At 34.1% G+C, this 23,963-nt stretch overlaps 1 pseudogene; it reads left to right on the top strand.

Annotated features, from left to right (window-relative positions):
• Positions 1-16,830: 16,830 nt before the first annotated feature.
• LOC109450186 (ectonucleoside triphosphate diphosphohydrolase 6) lies at positions 16,831-17,693 on the top strand (annotated as a pseudogene).
• Positions 17,694-23,963: the final 6,270 nt, after the last annotated feature.

The raw sequence follows: 23,963 nt of genomic DNA, 5'->3' as shown, positions 1-23,963 counted from the left end.
CATGAGACTACAAATAATCTTAAGGTAATTCATTTTTAGGTTTTTGCACTCTATTGACATTCTTCCTTAAATCTGATCATTAAGGGAATTCATCTGCCAGTCTTTCTCACCTGTACTTTCACAATTGTCCCTCCTCTCATATCCCTCATGTATTTGGAGTTTCTCCATAGAACATTATGCTGAATACAACAAAGGGACATTTCAGACTACAGTACCTAACTGATGAAGTTACTGGGGGAAAAAAAGAGAAATGCCAAATCCTGAAAATCAAACCCTTTTAAAAACAGTCTATTTTTCTTTTCTAAACATATTGGATGGAAACAAAATCAGTTCTCAGCTGATTTTTTTTTAATAAATCTCTGTAAAATTTTTGTCATATAAATCAGGAGGAGTACTAAGAGTTGAGTGGCGTCACTATAAGAGAATATTGCCATGTCCATGACCTTTTTATGTGAACAAATTTTCAGTCTATCGCTATATATAAATGAAGACTGGTGGACAATGTTTCATTCCAGCAGGTATCAGTATCTATCCACGTATATAATAATTTTAAATATGTATCTTCTGTCCAATTAAGATATACATAGATCATAAGATTTTATTGTTGATAAATATTTATCAAGTTTTTAAATATACACATACATACATTGCTTTGATAATCCTGTACTGATAATATTTTTATAAAAACTTTATTGAGAAGAAATTATTTAAAACTTAGAAACCTAAGGTTACAGGATATTTTAATAAATAAACTTCAAATTATGTATACATTTTATTGTATGAAACTCTGATTAATGTGATAAATATAAAATATGTTAAAGAATAAACCATATTAAATTCAGATGTATTTTTAGAGAAAATTGGAATGAAATAGAATTCAAAGAAAATTATTTAAAATCTTCATTGAACATTGAAAGGAATCAGAAAGTGCACAAATCACTCAAGAAATCAGAAAATTATCAGCATCACTGAAGATCTTTTAGTGCCTCTTTCCCATCACTAATACCACCTACTCCAGGATAAGCTGTATTTTGATTTCCAACAACAAATATGAGTTTTTTCCTCTCTTGAACTTGATTCATACAGAAAATATGCTTGGGTCTGGCTCTTTTATCAACATGTGCTGTGAGACTATTCCATATTCTTGTTTAGTTGAAGTTGGTTCATTCTAATTACTAAATAATGTTCTGTTACATAATACAACAAAATTTCATTCTAATGTCAGGGGCATTTGGCTAGTGTGCAGTTTTAGGTTGTAACAAACAGTACCGTTTTTAACATGCTTATACATACCTTCTTGTAAAAGTATTAACATGTTTCTGTTAGGTTATTTACCTGGGAGTGAAACTGCATAGTTTCAGGGCATGCATGTGTCCACTCTTCCAGGTTTTCAATTAATTTTCATTCCCAATATCAGAGTATGATTTTTTATGCATTTAAAGACTTCCCTAACGTTTTATTTTGTCTCTCTTTGATATGTCAGGCATTCTTGTGAGGGCACAGTGTCATCTGCAAATAATGGCAATTATGTCTTCTGCTCCAAACCATATGCCTTTTATTTTTTTTAAATGTGCTTATGATAGTGTATCATATAATTTGGTATTGTATTGTATTGTGTTTTTATTGTTGTTGTTCTGTTTGTTTTTTGACTTTATTGTTCTGGAGTGGCCCACTTCTGTAGAATATTTTATAATATTAGTAATATCAGGCATCCTTTTCTCATCCAGAACTCAGTATTAAGCTTTTCATATTTCACTATTATTTATTATAGTTGCTGTAGTTTTGGGGAGTACTCTTTATTTAAATAAAAGGTCACTATTTATAGTTTACTAAGAGTTTATAGCATGAATGGATTGATCATTTTATCAATTGAATTTTCTGTATTTGTAGAAAAAACAAAATATTATATTTAAGTTAATATGAATTATTGAATGCTTTCTGGATGCTACATCACTCATATTCTAGCAATAAACCTAGTTTGTTCGATGTATTTATCTCTTTGTTTATCACCTGATTTCTTTTGTTATTGTTTTGTTTGTAATTATTAAAAACTGTGCTCATGAGAATGATGTTTCTGTATTTTTCTTTTCTTCTTATACATTTGTGTGGTGTTGATATCAAAGTTACTGAGGCCTCATAAAAATGATTGTTATGGGTTCCTCTATTTCCATTACCAAGAGACTTTTGTGTAATATTGCTGTCATACTTTATTTTAATATTTGGAAGAATTCTAAGGCAGCCATATGGGCTTAAGTTTGAGGATTACACATTTTTAATAATAAATTTTATTTCTTTAGTAGATATCAGATTTTCAAATTATCTATTGCTTCCTTTATTTGTTTTGCTACATTGTGCTTTTAAAAAATTACCACTTTCACACAAATTGTCAAATTTAATTGGCATAAAGTTGTTCTTAATATCCTCTATTTATCTTCTGAATATCTGTGCAGTTTTTTCCCAGACTAATAAGAAATACTAATAGTCAAACTACAATGTGAGATCATAAAAATCATGTTTTGGAAACAAAAAGAAACAAAATAATAAAAGTCTCATAACATTTTTAAATGAGAAAAATTAAAAGTGTTTTAAAATCTTTACTAATTAGATTACTTGTATACATACAGAACAAGGAAAATAACTTGAGACATACACATGCAAAGTACATAGACAAATCATAGCAGTTATCACAGGATAATGGGAACACAAGTGCCTATCATTTTGTCCTTAAAGATTTTTTACCCGCAATTAACATAGTTAATATTGCTTTCATGATGAGAACAAAGTTTCAAATTAAAACAGGAGCCCATAATTTTGTCAGTATCAATCTCAAAACTCATTTAATTTTCAAAGCATATTTATAATGTTTGCATAAATGCAATTATTTTATGTGCTCCAAAGGCTTGTTAAATATACTGCTTTCATTTCAGGATCTGTTTTCAGAAGATAGAAGGATTCACAGTACTAAAAAATTGTTAGACTTATGGTTATACTTTATTATGTCATACTGATATAAATTAAGTCAGCAGAGGAGAAGCACATGGGACAAAGTCTGGAGAAAATTTGGTACAAGCTTCCAAGACTCCTCTCCCTGTAGAGTCACATAGGACTTATTGCCTCCAGCAAAAGATTGCAACATATATAAAGTGTTATCTGTAGGAAACTCATGGGTACCCAAGGCTTTTACAGAGGTTGGTGGTGTCATCACTCTCTATCTTGTGATCAATCTGTAGACCCACAATTTGATTTGTATGTCAAGACTGATGGTCACACACACACACACACACACACACACACACACACACACACAAACCAAGGAAGCACAAAAAGTTTTATAATCACACAGTGAGATTTTTGGGAGTGGTTGGGTAAAGAGCAGGATGACACCCAAGCAGGTTCTAGAAAGGAGGCTGGCCTAGGGGTTTTTATGGTCTGTAGGGGCTGGGGCTGGGATGAGTGTTGCATAGTGTTAAACTCTTTTTAGTGCCAATGAAGGTAGCTTCGTACTTCCATACTAGCTTAACCAGATATGAGCCATCAGGGAAAGAGTAAGGGACAATGCTTAAAAGCTGCCTATAGTCAAATATTAAAATATAAAATTAGACCCTTTAGTGCACCTTACCAGGAACATACCAAAATTTCAAACTCCTAAAATTAAAGATTCAGCATAAACCACAGTAAGCCAGTCTTATCTTTGAAGAAAGTTGGATACTAGCTTAAGGAAGTGACTACCCACCAAGTTCCCAGACACCATCCTAGGGTCAACTTAACAAGTAGGATCCTTAGTATTTCTTAGGATCAGTGTCTCGGGTGTGCAATGTTATTTGTTTTCTGCACATGTGTACACCAAAATTCATGTAGACTATGTGTCCACTTTGAGGCCACAAGATTTGGTAGTAAGGTTTTTAACAGGATTTGTTCCCCATGTTTGTCCTTGTATAACATGCAGCTAATAGGACTTACACTAGTGGACATGTTGCAATACAGAGAAAACAAACAAAAAATAATCCTCAAGTAGTGTGTTATATACAATATTTTGTCTATCTAAGTTCTTGGATTTGGTTGGGGCTTTGTCTTCAACTTGTTGAATATTTTCTGTTAACCTTCAACATCCTCACTATAAGTTGTGTAGTGTGAATGTTACATCAATGGCTGAAGGTCTCCTATGGGCAGCAGATATTCTTGATTGACAAGGCATGATGTATTTGATAACAACCAAGCAATGAATAGATAATATAGATTTATCAACCTGTTTTACTCTTTGCCCTGAGTGTTTGGTGTCTGTATTTATTTTCACCTATGATCTAATTATTTTTCATGTTCTCTGCCCAAAGAGCTACTATATATATTTATAAAATATAATATTAATAATAATGAAAGCTAAGATATATTCTATATGATATTATTGCCCATATGCTTTAGTTTATATTTTTTACGAGAAACTAATTAATGAAATTTCAGAGCAAAGACATACAACATGAAAATAACATTTAGTTAACTTACATCTGTGTATTGGGTATATATCAACATGCTTTCAAGGCTGTTAACATATTTCCATTTAAATGTTATAGTTTTAAAATTCAATTATATTCAGATATGAAAGAATCAAGTTATTTTTTTGTCGGTGCATAGTTATAATTCTTTTAATGAATTGGAGATTGAAAATAGGTATGACAAGGTATGACACATTTATTAAAGTAATTATACTTTGAATGCTAGCTACAAATTTCATACCTCCTGGCTGAGCAGTAAAATTGAAATAGCAAACTTGCTATAATAAAATTTACAATATAATTAGCTGTTGGTAGCATTATGTATTTCAAGTAACTCCATTATTAAAACATTTACAATTTACATAATCAGACAAATAATTTAATGGGGTTGAGATAGAAGAGCATCCCCCCCGCCCCCACATATATTGAAAGACTTAGAAGTAATGGCTAATTTTAAATACAGGGAAAATTTAAGCACCATAAATCATGTCAAAATGTTTAACCCAAATATAGTGGAAAGATGTATTTTTAGCATTAAACTGTGCTCCTTTTATTTACTATTATAAAATTGTAAACTTTGGCAACAAAATTCGTAAAATGAAACATTTTTATGTTTCATTATTTGAACTTTAAAGCATTTGATAATTATCATAAAACAATATAGAATTTAAATTATTAATTTGATAGTCTTACAAAAGTTATTTTGTTATTTTTGTGATTTGTCAAGAGTACAGAATTTTAAAAATTATTTTGACTCCTTCTCTATTGTACATGTCTCAGGGTTCAGGCCACTCTTGTAGTACTAAAATACTGTAGTTACATGACTCTGATCTGCTGTCAGTGCAAGGATCCAGACATATCTAGGAACATAGAAAAAAGAATATATAGGCTCAATAGGAGTTTCTCTATATGATGAGCCTCTCCTCCTCAAAGGAAACGCATTCAAAGAGAAGATTAGACTAGGCTCCAAGAGTGAAACTCAATAAAAGACGTTTCTATTTTGGAAATGAGGAATTCTGAATACAGTCAGATGTCTGCCACTGGATTTTTTTTTTCCTTTACTTTTCTGACACATTTTGAGGTCAAACTAGGGCTGAAATTACTGTATCATGTAAACCTTAAGCAAAACATAAGTCATGTTATGACATCCTATCCCATTGTCTAGCAGCCTTAGTATTTGGGCAAATTTCAAGAAGGATTTCCTGTGCAGTGGCCCTCTGAGGGCTTTGGGTCTCCAGTTACAGAAGAAAACAGGATTTCCATGCTCATGGGTGGTAAATAAGGCATGTGGATTGACATGTTTTTGTTCAAAATTCAACTGAAATATTTCAAGATTCTCACAGAAACAATTGTTTAATGTTTTATAGGAGTTTGAGGTTCTTGTGAGAAAGAAAGGCCACACATAACGGTGACTATGGTTGCTTGGGTTGGTATGATATCAGGGTTTTTCCCTGGAATTGCTGTACTGTACCTCAAGTTACAGGTAACAAGTTTTTGTCAAGTTAGAGTGCCGATCTGTCAGTCCCTTCTTAGGGTAGCTATACTCGCATTGATTACAGTGCTACTCTAGCACTGGGTAGAAATCAAAATATATTTTGGACCAACTCTGTCTTTCTTTAGAATGTGTTAATAGGAAAATTGTCAAATTAAAATCAAGGAATGCTTTAAATGAAAATAAAACTTAGAAGCTTTGTTGTGTTTTTCTTTCATTTAAGGTCTTCTTGGATCACACACAGTACTTTGCACATCTCTCCTTATAAGTATTCTTATCCAAGACTTGTTTTCTCTACAAAGTTATCGCCTAGAGTGTGGATCTACAAAGCAGGGACCGTCTGCCAAATCCCGCCCATCTTCATACTACCCACCAGCTAATAATTGCTTTTACATTTTTTATAGCGGTTGTTTGAGGAAAAAAGAAGACTTCAACTGAGACCATACATAGATTACAAAACCTAAAATCGTTCCTTTTTGATCATTAACAAAAGAATAATAATTGTTTTTCCTTGATCCAGAACAGTGCTTCCAATAGAACTTTCAGCAATAATGGAAATATCCTATATAGATGCTTTCCAACATAGTATTATCTAGTATATATTCAATATATCCAGTATAGTACCACTAGCCACACGAGTAATTATTAGACACTTGGAATGTGGCTAGCATTACAGAAGCACTGAAATTTTAATGTTGTTTCATTTCAAATAATTTATACTTAAATGTAAATGCCATGTGTGGGTACAGTATTGTGTGCCACAGAAGAATGTAGGCTACCAGAAGGCAGAGTCCATTGGATACTTTAAAACAATATTTATTAAACTTGCATGTGCCTATGAGTCACATGGAATCTTGGTAAAATAAATATTTTAATTTGGCAGACCTGGGATGATTCTGCATTTCTAAGAAGTTTCCAGGTGATGATGCTAATGCTGGGGTTCAAATGACATTTCAAGGGGAAAGGAAGAACATCTGGAGTTCAATAAGTAACAAATTATTGAATAAATGATTTCCAAAATATCATTATCAGGAATTCTTATGGAAGGAATCAGGAAATGATAATGGTAGGTGATTTGTAACCACGTATATCTACTCAGCTCTGTTTTAGCACTAGCTGCCAATCCATCTGTCACTCCATCATTTGCCTCCTAAAGTTAAAAAATCTGAGGGTGAACTGAACCCCAGATATTTCTAAAAACAATTGTGTGTGTGTGTGTGTGTGTGTGTGTGTGTGTGTGCACATGTGTGGCAATGGTATAGCCATTCACGAGTTGAGTACTATTATAATCAACAATCATGATAGACTGTTGTGTGCCATGAACTCTAAGACAAATTGACTTACTATAACCTGCATTTGTAGGGATTATGAATACTTAAGATAATGAAGCCTTCCATAAGAGCTGGTGGTTAAGAGCATGGACTCTAGAAGCAAATTTCATGGATTTCAAACTAGGTAATGCCATTAACAAACTTTGTAACTTTGGTCCTATTACTTAACCTCCCCATGGCTTCAGCACCTTCTCCAAAAGGAGGAGAAAGCTAGTACATAACCACATAAAGTTTTTTTTTTTATGGGGATTAAATTAGTTAACACAGGTAAAGCACCAAGATTAATTCCAATCAATATTTGTCAGTTGTTATTGGGCAATAAATATTGTTATGTGACCTAAGTTTATAAAATTACTTGTATGTTTAATGGGGTAAGAGAAAGAGCTGCTGAGATGTGAGAATCTATGTCTACTACTATAGGAAATATTCATGAGTCTGTGATCCAAATAGGTTCATATAAAATAGAAGTAGATAGTATATGGTACAATAGTATTAGATAGAATTATAATTTTGTTTAAATTTATAGAATAAAGTGAGTTTAAAATGTTATATATTACCCTTTAATGATTACAAAGGTTAAAAATGTCTGTTTTTTTGTTTTTAATTTTTAATTTTTAATTTTTTTATTTCATTTTTTATTTTTTTGTCACCTGTTTGATGGTTTAGCTTCATAGATGACAATTTTAGGGAAATAGGTCTTTTTTTTTTCTCACCCCATATTTAGAAGTATATTATAGATAGTAACACTCTTAGAAGCCATGAGCCATGACGTGTCAAAAATATCTTAATTAGGAAATTTTAAGGTTCCAAATTATACCTACATAGATTATAACAGATTTAAAACTAAAACTGTGGATAATTACCTTTTTTTCAGTTTAGGACAGAAGTCTGACAGAGGTTGCATCAGCCACCTTTTTTTCCCCTCCCTCCCTTCCTCCCTCCCTCCCTCTTTCACTCCCTCATTCCTTCCCTTCCTTCCCTTCCTTCCTCCCTCCCTCCCTCCCTCCCTCCCTCCCTCCCTCCCTCCCTCCCTCCCTCCCTCCCTCCCTTCCTTCCTTCCTTCCTTCCTGGCAATGATAGGTAAAGAAAAAAAAAATTAAAATAAAGAAAAATACAGCATGGCTAATGAATACAAATCAGGGTACTAAGGAAGAGTTGAAATTGTCAGTTCCTAAACAAACAAACGATTCTTCTTCTTAGAAAATGAAGTCATGAGAAAGCCATGGTAGCTATTTTTTAATATTAGAAGGTGTGTCCTGATTTTTTTTTCCTATGAAAAACAGGATTAAGAATACTTACTCAAAATAATTTTTGTGAGAACTGAATGGTAAAATTGTTTAGGAGAGTGCAAATGAATTTTTGCTGAGAGAAAATAGTCGCTCCCCATCCCCAACTTGTATTCTTGACTGTCTCTAATGAGGAAGAAAAATAAGAGGCTTGTTTTAAGTAACTTCACAATTAACGATACATTTGTTTGGGTGGAAATTTTAAGAAGAGGTTTCAGGCTTAGGATAAAAGGCCATTTTGTGAAGTTATATATGGACAAAAGTTGAATAAGCCTCATTGATAAGTAGTTATTTCCCTGTTTACATGTTTTGCAACAGAACCCAGAGAGTACCCCATCAGTAAAGAGGTTTAGAGTCCAATAGAGTACATGTGAAGATCTCCTAGAATTCTGATGTTCAGTAAGTCTATGTTAAATTGACTGGCTCTATCTTAATACTTAAAATGGATTTCATAAAAATAAATATTCACTCAAAGCAAAGACACTTAGCTTTTTAAAAGACATTGGATAAGTTTCCAGGAAAAAAAAAAAATGGTTATCATATAAACTGCCAGAAAGATCTGAGTATAACAGTTTGTCTAGATAATCTGAATATATTGTTTGTCAAATAATGGCAAAAAAAAAAGTATGTCTCCTCATTTAGGGCATAATACAAATAAAATTATGCCTCCCAGAGAGAGGGAGACGGACAGAGAGAGAGAGAGAGAGAGAGAGAGAGAGAGAGAGAGAGAGATAAAGGAATTATTCTAACAAAGAGGTGATTGGTGATTGTGTGTTTTCAGTACCTTCTGTAATAATTAGATATGCTCAATGATCAGCTGAAAACAAATTTTGAAAAGAAGCTCTCTGAGTGTTCATTTTTGAAAGACAAATGTCTTTCAAGCACATTAAGAGTTTAGAATATCAAACAGTATAATAATAAGAAAAACGGTGCTATTTAAATAAGGTAAGGACGCCTAATGAAAACACTCAATAGCTATAGAATACCCAGGACCATTAGTTGTAATATGTTTAACACACAAGAGCAAAATTATATTATTCCTTTGATTATTTTTTCTCCACTTTTATTTTGTAATTTTGTGGATACAACAGAAGGGAAAAAAGATCCCTGTCTCGATTATTCTAAAACTGGACATCTTTGTGTAGCCCCTATGCAAAAAAATAGAAGAAAAAGAAATGATCTTTCATGCTCAGGGCTTTCAAAAGACAATACACAGTAAAATGGGGGATACGGAACTTGAACTTAAGCAGCCAGTTTTCATAACAAACAAGAAATACTTATTAAATATCTCCTTGTACAAGATATTTTGAATGATACTCAAATGGATATTAACAACATAGCTCAATATTTTCTGCTAATATGTTTACAGTAAAATTCAAAATGGCAAAGTAATCAGACTTGCAATGATAGGCATATTGTTTATATCAAAGTTAATGCCAATTAAATCTCATAAATCTGTTATTACTATTATTTTATTGCAAATCAGGAAACTGTGATTTAGAGAGTTTATTTACCCAGACTCTCAATTAATAACTGATAGAATTTACTGAAGCACAAATATGCATTAAAACAATAATCAGCTAGTTAGTTCAATGACAACGTTTTTGTAAACATGAAAACTGATTGGGACATGTTAAACCTTTTATCAACTCTCAGACAATACAATATAAATATCTTCAATCTCTATGTCCAAAAAAGCCACCTACATCCTTCAAACATAGAAATAAAATATCTTTAAATTTTTGCCTTTCTCATTCAGGTCTTTATTCTACCTGAAAATTATTTTATGTATATTACAAGGTAGGATTATAAAGTTGTTTTCCCATATCATGATGATTATTATGTTATTGGTGATAAAGGTGTTTATGGTAATTATGGATAATAAAATAATAATAATAGTAATGATAATAAATGTTATTTTTTTACTACTTGTCAATTATTCATTTTAATATTTACACATATTAATTCAATTAATACCCACAAGAAATCTTTGAGTCATGCATGCCATTACTGTCCCACTTTACAGATGAGGAAATTCAGGCACATAGACATTAACTAACTGCTTGAGATTACAGAGTTGGTAAGTGCACATCTAATTATGTATGTAGGGTTTGGCTCAAGATTTTTGTCTTTAACAATTATTACCCAGCCTCTTTCAGTTGACAATCATCCAGCACCATTTATTTTAGATGTCTATCTTTTGTTCACTGATTTACAATGCAATCTTAGTTAAATATTGTGTTCATATAATATAGGTCTATTTCTGAGCCCTCTTTTCTATTCCATTGACACATTTTTCTACACCTACACTGAAGTATTCTCTCTTAATTACTGTAGCTTTATGACAAATCCTGTCGTTAGGAAAAGTCCATCAACTCTGTGATTCTTCTTTAATAGTACCTTGACTATTCTTAGTACTTTGTATTTTTTTGTTTTGTTTTGTTTTGTTTCAGATACATTTTAGGAAAATTTGTTAAATAATATCAAGAAAAGAAATGTTTAAAAAACGGAATTTTGACATATATTTTTGAATCTATAGGCCAAAGAGGAAACAACTGACATTTGCATAGCTCTAGGTTTTCTAATCTAAGAATATAGGACATCTGTTCATTCAGTTGGTCTGTTTTTTTACCATGATTTGCTCATTTTGCCTTAAAATTATTTGTAAAATTATTGAGGAAAAGTACTCCAAAGATGATGTGTATGTACTTGATTATAGTAGGCATTTAGGACAACTGCCTTTGGGCTGAAAATGTGATGCGACCTTGACTTTCAAATCCATTAGAATTTGCTCATTATTATAACTTGCTTATGATTTTCCTCATCAGACCTACTGTTCTACAATGAACAACTTTTATTTCTATCTTCTTTAGATGAGTAAGCAGGAAGAGTTTTAGACTTGGTACTCACTTTCACAGAAATCATAACCCTGTGGCACTGTAGTTTTATACGAGAAGGGTCTTGGATTCAATTTAGGCAGGCATTGTGACTGTGTACTTATACTTTGTTGTACATTGAGTCTTGGAGAACCAAAGTTTGTCAAGTTCATCATTTGATGACAGCATCCCCAGAACAAAACTCTCTGACACTAGAGTCTCACCTTCATTTAGATATCTAGCTAACTTTTCAACGTTTTTAAGAACATTTGTATAAATAATTTATATTCTCCTCACTGCTGTATTTTTTATTTTCTGAATACTTAGCCACCTAATTTACTACCAACAAGACCCAATTTTATTTATTTAAATAGTTCATAGTTATTAATAGAAGCCCTTCTTGAATATCTTATTACAATCTTTCCTTTTATAAACCGTGTTTATGAGATTATAAACCATGTTTATAAACCATGTTTACATATATGAAACATATATATTTCAAAATTTTTACTCTTCTTATAAATTACTAATAATACTGTTTAATATGAGAGGTATTGAGAAAATCAGAAAGATATAACTATAAGTGAGTAGAGGTTTGGTAATATAAAAAATTTATATGGTGTGTACTATATGTAAGAAGAAAGCCTAACAAACACAAACATACTAATTATTTATTCAGTAATCTTATACAAATTGAGAGACAGAATCTAAAATCTTTATTGTAAAAACAAACAAACAAAAAGGGAGCCCCTCCTGCTTTTAATATTTTCAAGTCCAATGATCAGCTGAATTATCAATGTGTAAAATTTAAATACTAGAGATTAATGTACAGTTGACAAATAAACCCCAAACCAAATAGTCTCTTAGAATTTAGAAAGATATTGTAGAGATTGCACAGTTGAAAAATGAAGAAAATATTCTGGGTTATAAAAAGATATGCAAAGCTACAGATCTTTCAAATATGATGTTAAATAACTTAATAAAAAATGTTTTTTGTGCCAGCTGTTTTCATATTTTCTAAATTATATCAAATGAGTTTTAAAAGCCATGCGACAGATGGAGAAAGACTCATATTTCCTAAAGTGTCAATGAAGTTTGGTTATAGCAAGCTAGATACAGGAAAAACAAACAAACAAACAACAAGAACAATATATATATATATATATATATATATATATATATATATATATATATATGACATAATGATTTTGTCAAGCCAGCAGCTGTCACAATGAGCTACTCATCAGCCTATATTAATTAGGGCATGTTTCCCGTATTTGATACTATGTGTATTATATAATGAAATACTGAAAAATGCTCACTTTTTATGCAAGTCAGGTTTAATGAATGTCATTTATTTAGAAAAACAATTCTAATATAATGTAACATTTTATAACCACAATAATTCTAAGAATACATGAATGGTTCTGAGAACACATTTTTATCCAAATTGATCACAGAGAATCACCATTTATTTTTGCAATTCCCATGTGTTTATAAAGACATTTATGTTACAATGCAGACATTTGAGAAATTAGGTGAGTTCTTATTACACAAAAGTTGAAAATTAGCCCTTGATAATATTGATGTACTCAGAAGTTCCAAGTAATTCTCATTTTAATGTTACAAACATTGCCTTCACAAATATAGTATCTCGTCTTAGAAATCAATAGGCAAAACTGTCTTCCCAAAACATGAAATGGTCTACAGTAACATGTAATAGATTATAATATTTTTAATAAGTTTTGACATATGTAGTTATTAGTCTTTAGCTTTGGAAACATGAAGGGAAGGAAAGATATTTACATTGAATTTTAGTAGAAAAGTAATGTTCATTGTAGCACATGAAGAAATGTGAACTGTGACAGCTGCATTTGATTGAGTAACTCAAAGATATATTCCCTAAAATAGCAGAATTAAGAGCTGAGTTTCTCGTTTCAGTGGTATTTCAATCAGGACGTCGATGCTTCTTGATTCCACTAGATAATAACAACCATGGTAAGAAATGAATTTATAGAGCTTTTTAGACAGTAGATACCGGATTGGCTATATTGTTAGGGAAATGGGCTCTAGATGACTGGAGGATAAAACGAACCCCAGGTTAGGTGCTATATTATGGAAAAGGAATTTCAAATCGAGGAAATCAATATTCTGTAAAACAAAGCCCTTACACATTCAATAGTACCCTGGAACAAAGAAGTGAATGCCCTCATTCACTACTTGGAAGTGGTCTCTTAGCTACATTAGATGAGCAGTCATGGAAGCAGTCAAGCAATGCCAAAGGGGAAAAAAGCAGAATCATTTCCCCAGCCTCACTAGTAAGCATGTGCTCTGTCTCCTTTCTAGTTCATTGCTGAAATCGCTGTGACAACTGCTGCACTATCAAAAACTGCACACCAATAGCATATAAACTGGAGCTTTATTCTGCCCCAAAGAGGTGTTTTTAAAATATGTCTTCTAATTAAAGCTAATGTCTCCTCTGTTTTAAAAGGCATATTTTTAGATTTTTAATTTTCAGTAAAAATAATTCTACACTTCAGATGGAAGAATTCTATAATTTAGATGTAAGAATGTATGCTAAAAGCTTTTCTGATATGTGTTACTACTTCTACTACCATTACCACTATTAGCTCACATTTATTAAATATTTGCTATGAGTCAAATGTTGTTTAATCACTCCATGTGAGTTATTTTTAGTTAAATTTGACACTTTTCTGAGAGAATATTATAAATTATTAACATCATAAGTTAATTGAGTTTCCTCAGGCACACAGCTGGTATCTGAACCTAGGAAGGTTACCTACAGAAAAGGCAGTCTGAAGCACTTGATGACGTTAGATTCCACAGTATCTGAAAAATATCCCTGTGCATCTGGGTCACAGATAATACAGAATTATACATTCATGTAAACTGCTCAAGTATCTGATGTGTGATTTTGCTCCTAACTTGTTCTATTGACATATGTAGAAACCATTGTCTTTAGAATTTGCTGGACCATGGGGTCATTCCAGAATACATCTCTCCATATCCAAACAGACACAGTCCTAATGAAACGGGATTAAGAGTACGTTTTAAAACATCACTGTTTCTGATAGCTGCTATGCTATGAAATGCTGGAAATTATTTTTATTTATTTATTTTTTTTTGGTCCGCTCTCTATAGGCTACACTATTTCCAAAAGTATTTCCAGAGGACAATTCTAGCTTAACCAGCAGAGCGTTTCTGGGCCAACTTCTCTGTCATGTTTGAATGGTTTACTACTGAGTGAGAACGCTGATTTTGTTTCTTAGGTTTTATACTAGAATGTCCCTACACCACAGAAGTATTTTTTTTAATTCATTTTTGTTATGATTGAGCAGTTGTGTACTAACAAATTTGGTCCCCCTTCATCTCCAGTTTCTAGGAAGCAAAATCTAAATCCTTGGGACTTCCCTAGTGATAGGAATGTCATTGTGATTCATGGTGGGCTCCGATCACACTTGATGTTTTACACTGAGGTGGCTCAGTGTGGGCCCCTAGATAGCTTGTGCTAAGGCGATGACTCAGGATGGAGGCTGGCAATGCCAGAAAGACTTATCCTGTGAGGATTAGGGCTCTGAGCCACATGCTATCAACCAGAGCTCTGGAGAAGGGAGGGGAGCTGGGAATTGAGTACAACAGCATGGTCAATGATTCAATCAACCATGCCTATGTAACAAAACTCCAAAAGAAACGGGTTGCTGCAGCGTGGGTGAGCGTCCTGGTTGGCAACTTGGTGTATTGTCACACAGTGATGTACTGGAAGGCTGATGCTTCCCCCACCATGGAGAGCAGACAATAGAAGTTCTGTGTTTGGAATCCTACTAGACTTTGCTCTGTGTCTCTCCCTTTGGCTGGTTCTAATTTGTATCTTTTTGCTATAATAAAACTGTAATCAAAAGTGTAGCTCTTTCTCAGTTCTGTGAATTGTTCTAACTATCAAAACTGAAGGCATGGTGAGAACCCACAAATTCATAGTTAAAACTGATCGTGGCCCAAGGACCTCCAAACGTAAAGCTGGTGAGGACAGCCTGATGGAGGACAATGCCCTTAATCTATGAAGTCCGGCCTGGCTCTGGGTAGGTGAAGTGAGAAGTCTTTGCAGCAGTAAAACAGTGTATTTAAACCCATGCTTTCACTCTAGAATTTTAAAATGCCTATAAAATATTGTGAAATATTGAAGATCATTCAAATATGGTGTGTTGTCTACTGTGAGTTTCTGCATGGCCTTTAAATATTGAGCTGGGTTAATATTATAGACAAACATGATTCTATTAGGTTCTACTATTTCCATGTATCCAAGGCTAAGTGTTGTTCTAGCCATCTATCTTTAATTTGAAATAAATTCAATTTGCTTCATTTAAAATTGTGTTGTTAGGGAAGCTGGCAGCAGAACTGGAAGCAGCCTCCTTCTACCTGATCCCGGGGAATGATACCTATGTCCATGGATGGGACAAAGGAGACTGTGAAGGGCTCATGCAAAGCACCAGAATCTGAACAACCATTTGTATAAAAAAGCCTATAAGAGCCTATGCTATCACAGAATCCTGTGAAACAACAAAAATGAATTGATAAAGTACTTTTGAATTGGAGAGAGAAGCTGCGGATTCATGTTTGTGCTCTGTCATGTGCCAGCTGTGCCGTCTTAGCTGTAGCACAGTCTTCAGACAAATAAATGAGCAAAGTACCAAATAAACAGGAACCTGAGGATAATGAGGATGGTAAAACTCCCAGGGCCATTTGTGTGTCTAGTACGTTGTATATATCAAAGGGGCACTGCACCTCTGTCATTTGGGTTTTCTTCAGCATTCTCAAGGAAGCTGTAGGGGTGTGAGGAGGCTAACAGGCCTGCAGCCACCTCCCCACAGCTGGATGTGGCCATGAGGTCTTTTACAGGATCGTATTTGGCATGGGATTACTGGTACCCACGGACATCTTCCCGTTTGCCCCATAGCCCAGGGAAATTCCCAGCTTGACTCATGATTCAGAGCACTGAAGCTGAGCCTTTCTGCTTATTCTGATGACCTTGGAAGGACAATAAGAGATGATGTTAAATAAGGAATTCCTGTTTCCTTCTGGAAGGTCACCTCTTTGTTCCTCAAGGCAACAGCTAATTTATGCCTGACCTGGGAGAAAAGGCTCAGAAGTAACTGCAAAAGACAAAAGGTGAAAGAAGTGTTTAAGGCATGTCCTGGCCTTACAGAAAATGACTGTTTTCATCATGAATGGAACAGATTAAGGGGTTTAGCATGGATGACAGTCAACTTCCTCACAAGCTGTAAAACCACCTATAGGAATACTCAACGTAGGCATGCTGGATTTGGGGGGATGACCTAATCTACTCAGGTTACCTTCCTTCCAGGAGTTGACAGCACACTTATGACATCCCCAGTCAGTGGTATAACATCATTCCAAATGATTAATAGAACCTATAAGTTGCATTTCTACATCCCCTGGGTCTTGGATTGACATTGGCAAGGCTCATAATTTTGAGTGGTGTGGAAGGGAACCTGCTAAAGATTGAAAAGAAATGGTCCACCCTTGTTTATCCCCCAGTTTCAAAGTAGAAATGGGAACATGTTGAAATAATATACAGAATATTAGGACAGAAGGCAGTTAGTTTCCATGAGATGTATGCCATCATACTGGAAGAAATCCTTTAAAACAAAGTACAAAGGAACAAGATGGAAGATGTGAAGAACTTGATGGAAGATGTGAAGAACTTGATTTTTTTTTTTTTTTTTTCATCTTCCAAGTATTAGGTCTTTGCAGAAAATTTTGGTCTCATAGATGCAGAGAGTGAAGAGTGGTTGGAAACTTTGAGATTGCAGCCAAGTATGTCTGTTGGATAATGGAGATCCAGCCACAAAACCATCCATTTTTATGTATGCATGGATCTCACCTATGTCAGCTTGCTGCTGCAAGAATTCAAGTTTCTGGGGAACAAAGTGCTGAAACTGACTTAGAAAATTGGCAATGTTAAGATTATCTGTGCTCTGGGATTCATTTTTCATTATACTGACTCACTAAACCAATAGAAGAGTCAAGCTCCTTGGCAGTCCAGCTTTTTGGCTTCCTACTGCAAGCTGCCCTGTCCCCCTAACTCCCAGTTAGCACTCAGATTTAACCTGGGGCCTCTTCACAATAGTGGCAACAGTCTCTATGAGAAGAGTCACCATTTAAAGGTGAATCAGGTCTGAGGATCTAATGTATAACATGGCAACTGTAGTTGATAGTACTGTATTGCATAACTGAAATTTGCTAGGAGAGTAGAATCTAAGTGTTCACACACACACACACATACACAAAGGTGAAGTAATGGATGTTTGTTAATTAGCTTGATGGTGGGGATCCTTTCACAATGTATATGTATATCAAATCATCACATTGCACACTTTAAATATACTATGATTGCGTTTGTCATTTATACATCAATAATACTGAAAAAAATAGTCAAAAAATGAGAGAGGACTGAAGAAATGCTTGTTGGTACACTCATGTATGGAGGTCTACAGCACAATTTGCCTCTATCTGTCTATTATATTCTTAGGATAGATTTTGAAATATGGTCAAATGGTTTTGAGCATTCCCCCTCACTTTAACTCTTCAAAACAAACAGGCAAACAAACAAAACAGAACATGACACCTTTATGTACCCCTCCTCTCTCCTGGTCTATAGGTTGGCTAGACATCAACCAATGTGGTTTCAGCCTTATTTTCACTGTGATAAAGGGCCCACAATATGGTCTGTCAGCCCCTTCCTTTCTAACCTTAATAGGGTTCTTCTGTGCAGACTTGCCCCAGGGATTTGCAGAGTTCTCAGTGTCAGGGTTAAGCTTTAACTTCACCTGCACAGGTGGCCCCGTCTCATGTGACCTGGAGACCAAAGAGTTGGAGGAGATTCCAAAGGCTGGAGTAGAATGCAGGTCCTGGCTTTGATTCCTCTGTCTATCTGTTTGTTTTAAGTGGGCAGTGGACCAGACAGGAAAAAAGGACACCTGGTTAAAGCCAGTGAAGCTCAACTCCCACTAGGTCTTGCGGAGGAGTCAGACCCTGCACTGCCCCTCTGTAATGGGGCGTCCTTGTAATACAGGAGTCATTTATTGCCATCTGTGCCACCTGCCTGGCTTCCTCCAGGAACCTCCACCTTCTCTGGGGAAAAATTGCTTGGGGAGGTTCTATAGACTGTCCTGGCTATTCACAGGGTAAGCAAAGAAAAAAGCAAACTATAAGAAAATAAAACCACAAAACACATGGCTGAGACAGATGAGTCCTCGGTTAGACTTCTGTGAACTTTGGAATTGAGCACACTTATCTATTCATTGGGTGCAGACATATGAAATTATACAGATGTCTGTTTTCCTCAAATCTTTGAATGGTTTGGTTTGGAGTTAAGTGACAGAGCTGTCACTGTGAATAGAGTCATATATCCCAAGGAAGAAGGGATGGGGAAGGCAAAATATCACTTTATTAAACAATGTGTGCCCTGGCTTTTCAAAAATTGTGCTTAAATTTGAACCTGATGCTGAGTGTTAATTGCTGGAAAAATATTTATAGTTGTAGTGCTTTAGTTTTCAGGTCTTTGAGTGACAATGTTCATGTAATGTGGCTGCTGAGTAGCTTGTATAAAAATTACATTCTGTACAACCTCTCTTCTGAATATTGACTCTATGTCCAAATGCTACTGGGAGCCAAGTTTGCAGCCACAAAAGGACAAAAGAAGGCAGGGAGCTCACGGGTGGTTCTCACCTGCTGACCACAGTCATGGATCTGTCTGGGCCAGAGTACTTGGAATCTATCTTTACCTGGTGTTTTTGGCCACAGCCCATCCATCAGCAAGGACAGTGATGTTGTTCATTGTCCTTCCACCCATCCTGGGTCCTGCTCATTCTACCTGTCCTGCATCAGGAGCATGATTGGGAGACTCTGTCCATCTTTGGTTGATTCTGCTTCAATGTGCTGTACATCCTTGTTGCCTGGTTCTTACAGTCATTCATGCAGGGAATGTGCAATAAATAGAACAAGCAGAACCTTGTATGTTCCATTCAAAATAAAAAGGCTTACGAGGGAAATGAAATAAAGTGTTATCAATTTTTCTCAAGCAAGAGCAATACTTGTCAAAAATATATTGTGTTACTTAGTGAATAAATGACAGTGACACTTTTAAACAATAATATAGGTACCTACTCCTTGTTCAGTGAACTATGACTGAAGGGATAGAGTGAAATCACTAGCCTGAGATTTAAAGTTAAATATCCTTTCTTTTGAGCCTCAACCATATATAACCTCAGGATCTAACCTCACTGCCTATAGTCTTAGATTTCATACAACATTTTTACAATTCATAGGGTAAGTTAGGTGAGGTTTAAACCCATTGAATGATTGATTTCTACTTTGAATAAAATTTCATAAATATATTTATCAGAAAAGAAAGTAAAACTTAGAACTATACTAATTGGGTTTTGCTTTGCCAAAAGAGATGGAGAGTTGGGACTGCTTTGAATGGAAAGAGGTTTTGTTCTTAACTGCTCTTGGGTGAACTATGAGAAGTTTAACTTTTACATGCGGGAGAAAAATAAGTTCCCAGACTTCAAAGACAGAATACATTCTAGAGTTCAGAAAAATCAGGAGGTCCTTCCTCTATTCTCAATACAAGCCATTGACGCTATTCAATTTTGCCGAAGCAGTTCTCCAGCAAGTCAAAAAGAATAAATGATCCAAGGAGTTACCAGAATAAGAAATTAATTTCTTCTTTTAACATTATGTAATATATTTCTAGTAGAGGGTTTTTTTGTTTGTTTGTTTTGTTTGTTTTGGGGGCTTTTTGTTTTGGATTTCATGAAATAGGACATTAATGAATGAACTCAGATTAAGAAAAAAATAAATAAATAAGATACATAGTACCCTCCTAAACTAAGGGCAGGATCAGATCACAGACTTAAAAATATCCCTAAGGACCTGATGACAAGGATTCTCCTTCTCTTATCTCACTAGTCACCTGAGACATTATTCTTTCTCCAGAAAGGCAATTGAGTCCATATGGTAAAAGGGCCTCTTCAGATCTGCTGAGTTTAAAAGTTGAACATCCAAGTGCCAAGAGAAAACTGTTTCTAACATCCCCAATTAAAAGTTCTGATTGTTCTCACTGAAATGAGGTGCCTACTCCTTGTTCATTTAGGTGTGACTGAACAGATGGGGTGAAATCTCTCTGCAAATAAAGTTTCTGACCTTACCGGAAGTCAAATGTTACTCACCCTCCAAATGAATTTCTGGCAGTTATGTACAGACAGGACTTTTATTATTTTTATAATTGGTAAAGAAGTAAAATATTTTATTAAAAGTGGAGTCATGATTAACTGAATATTTCCTCTTTTCATATTTTAGCTAAGATACCTCCAACTATCAATGAGTAATAATAACAAAGGGGTTTTAAAGTTAATTTCATATAATATTAGAGTCCTGTGGGGAAACCAGTGTTCTGCATATTCTTCCTAGAATATGATTTTACTGAACCTTTTTATACCTTATTCTCTTCAATTGGAATCCATCTGTATCACCAGCTTGTTTCTTTTGTTTAGGATTACAGATTGTTTTAATAATAGACCTCCCGGATCCCCATGGCAATGCAAATGATAAAATAAAAAGAACAGAGGAGGTGGCATAATCCCTAGAGAAAGAAAACATATTTTCCTATTTGCCTTTTCATTCTACAATGTGCTGATATGCTGCATGAATAAAATGTGTTTGTGTGTATTGCTTTTGAGGTAGTTTTCTAAATACTAACACTCGACCTTTGATTTTATCACATTCTTTAAATATACATAATGGATGTGCATGTATGTATATGTTCGATTTCACTTGACAGGCCATTATTAGGAGACAATATCTAAATATATCTAACAATCATTCAAATGATCTCTGAGGCACTGCTATTAAAATATATTCATGTGTGAAAAATTCTGAATTGTTTCATAATTAGAGTAGGTCTCCATAATGGAAAAAGTAAACCTCAACCTTTCAGTGACCTAACACAAGATAACTTTACTTCTCACTCTTTTAATTATCTAATGTAGGTATTTCTGTCTTATATGGGATTGTCTTCCTTGGATGGTGATTTAGGAACCAGGTTGCTTCCAGAATGTATTTTGCTACCCCCCAGAACCTCCAGTCCTCTGCCTTTATTCCTTCAACAGGAAAAGAGAGAAAAGGAGGAAGTTTCCCTGGTTTTTAATTAACTTTAAATGGACACTTCTGCTCACATTATATTGAGGACAACTCATAGGACCACCACATATCAGGGGTTCATGGAATGCCATCTCTAGCTGAGATGTTACTTTCCAATGAGAGCTGTATGACATAGAAGAGGAAGTATGGCTTTTGTTGGAAATAAATCATGTATGTGAAAAATAACCAGGAAAGTTAAAAGAAGCTTCTCAATTTGAAAAGATTCAACCAATCTCAGCTTTGCACAAAGTTTAGCCTCACCAAGTCTGAAATCTAATTCTAAATTCTCTCTCTAATGTGAAATTTCAATACAGTCAAAGCCAGATAATCTAGAGCACAGTTAAGATTTTCTGAATTGGGAGTTGTTCTGGACCATAGACTCTCACTGAATGGATGGAGATGTATTTCTTCATTTTGCTATTATATGTGCCAAACTAGCATTTACCATAAAAAAGTATAGTAATAGAGTGAGAATATACTAACAAATCAATGTAGTTGATATACAGGTACTGTTTATAAGTTAATATTTTCACCAAAGTCACCGAATTTGCAGATGAAATAATCTATCACATAGTATGCAGTTTGTAAAACTAAAATAGTTTGAAATTAACTGCAAGTTCATTAAAACTTCATTTTTTTTAATTTATTGGAGTGACAATTGTTAGTAAAATTACATAGATCTCAGGTGTACAATTCCGTAATACATTATCTATAAATCCCATTGTGTGTCATTTTAATAAATATTATTGCATATACAGCCAGAGGGTGCCAAAGAAATGTATTCACACTTTAAGAAAGGAAAAAAACAAACTGTATTACAATTGTAATACTCAATATATACTGATAACAAAAGATGAATACAAGTCACATTTGACTTCTGCAATTACAAGAGGTGCTCAAAGTGGTTACCATCAGCCTCCAGACACTTCTGATTATGGCGAACTACTGCTTGAGCAACGCTGACCAAAGTGTCTACTTATATACATTTCTTGGCACCCCTGGTATATAATAACATGTTTAATATAGGCAATTCTTTTTTGAATTTTACATGAACACATTTCTGTTTTATTTTATTATTTTAATGTTCAGATATGTTATGTATTTACATTTATTTATATACTTGTTTTTATACCTTGCCTCATTATTACTATTTTATGCTATTACACCATGCCTTATTACTACTATGTCTGCTATTGATTGAAACCATTAAATATTACTACTGAACTGATTTTAGTAGAAATATTTTGACTTAATTGAAACTGACTAGCATTTTGGCTTCCAAACTACAGTATGAAAAACAGTAAATAGACTACCAGGGAGTGACATAGCAAAAACTCATTAAATACACTAATTAGGAAGCTGAATCTTTCTGACATACCCACTTCACTAATCTGCTAGCTAAACACATCATAAAAATATGCCCGCCTTATAAGTGAGCAAATATGGAAGGAAGGATGTTTTGAATTTCCAGATTATTTGCAATTAGCAGAACAGTCTAGAATATGAAAGGCTGTGTTATTGGAATTTTTTTTTTAAGTCCCTAAGTAAATATTAGAGTCCAATCATACTGTTGCTTAATTTACTTAGGCAGTATTCTCGATAGTTTGTATCTTCACTCTTACTCTTCTCTTTACCCTCTCTTTCCACTGAACCATTTATTCAATTAATTATTTATTACAGATTTTGATACATTTATTACTTTCTTTTATACATTTTTATATTCTGTGTTTTATTATATCTACATTATTACAAATACTATATAGAAGGGTTTGTGAAGTCAGGGATTAAATTTTTTCTTGTAACCACGTAATGCCCTGTTTAGGGAAGTGTTAAGTCTGAGGCTAGGTAGAGACATTTCACTAGGCTTTTGAAAAACTGTTCAGGAGTTGGAAGATGGTACCTGGCGATCAGTCCCACTGAACATATTTCTTACTTCTAGTGTGTGTGTGTGTGTGTGTGTGTGTGTGTGTGTGTGTGACAGAGAGAGAGAGAGAGAGAGAGAGAGAGAGAGAGAGAGAGAGAGGGAAAATATCTGGAATGTCTTGCCATTAAAAAATTTAACCCATCACCCCTCAAATATTTTCAATGTCCAATTCATCATTTCTCATATGTTTTCTGGGACTGCAATGATAGGTATGATAGACTGTGATATTTTCCTACAGGTTTTGTATCATCTGGTCTTCTTTTTCTTCTTTCTTAATTCATTTTTTTTGTGTGTCATTCAAATTGTATTTGTATTTTCAACT

This window comes from Rhinolophus sinicus, linkage group LG03 (assembly GCF_036562045.2).
Source record: "Rhinolophus sinicus isolate RSC01 linkage group LG03, ASM3656204v1, whole genome shotgun sequence".
NCBI lineage: Eukaryota > Metazoa > Chordata > Mammalia > Chiroptera > Rhinolophidae > Rhinolophus > Rhinolophus sinicus.
Note: the sequence above shows the minus strand (reverse complement) of the source record. Positions and strands in the feature narration are given on the sequence as shown.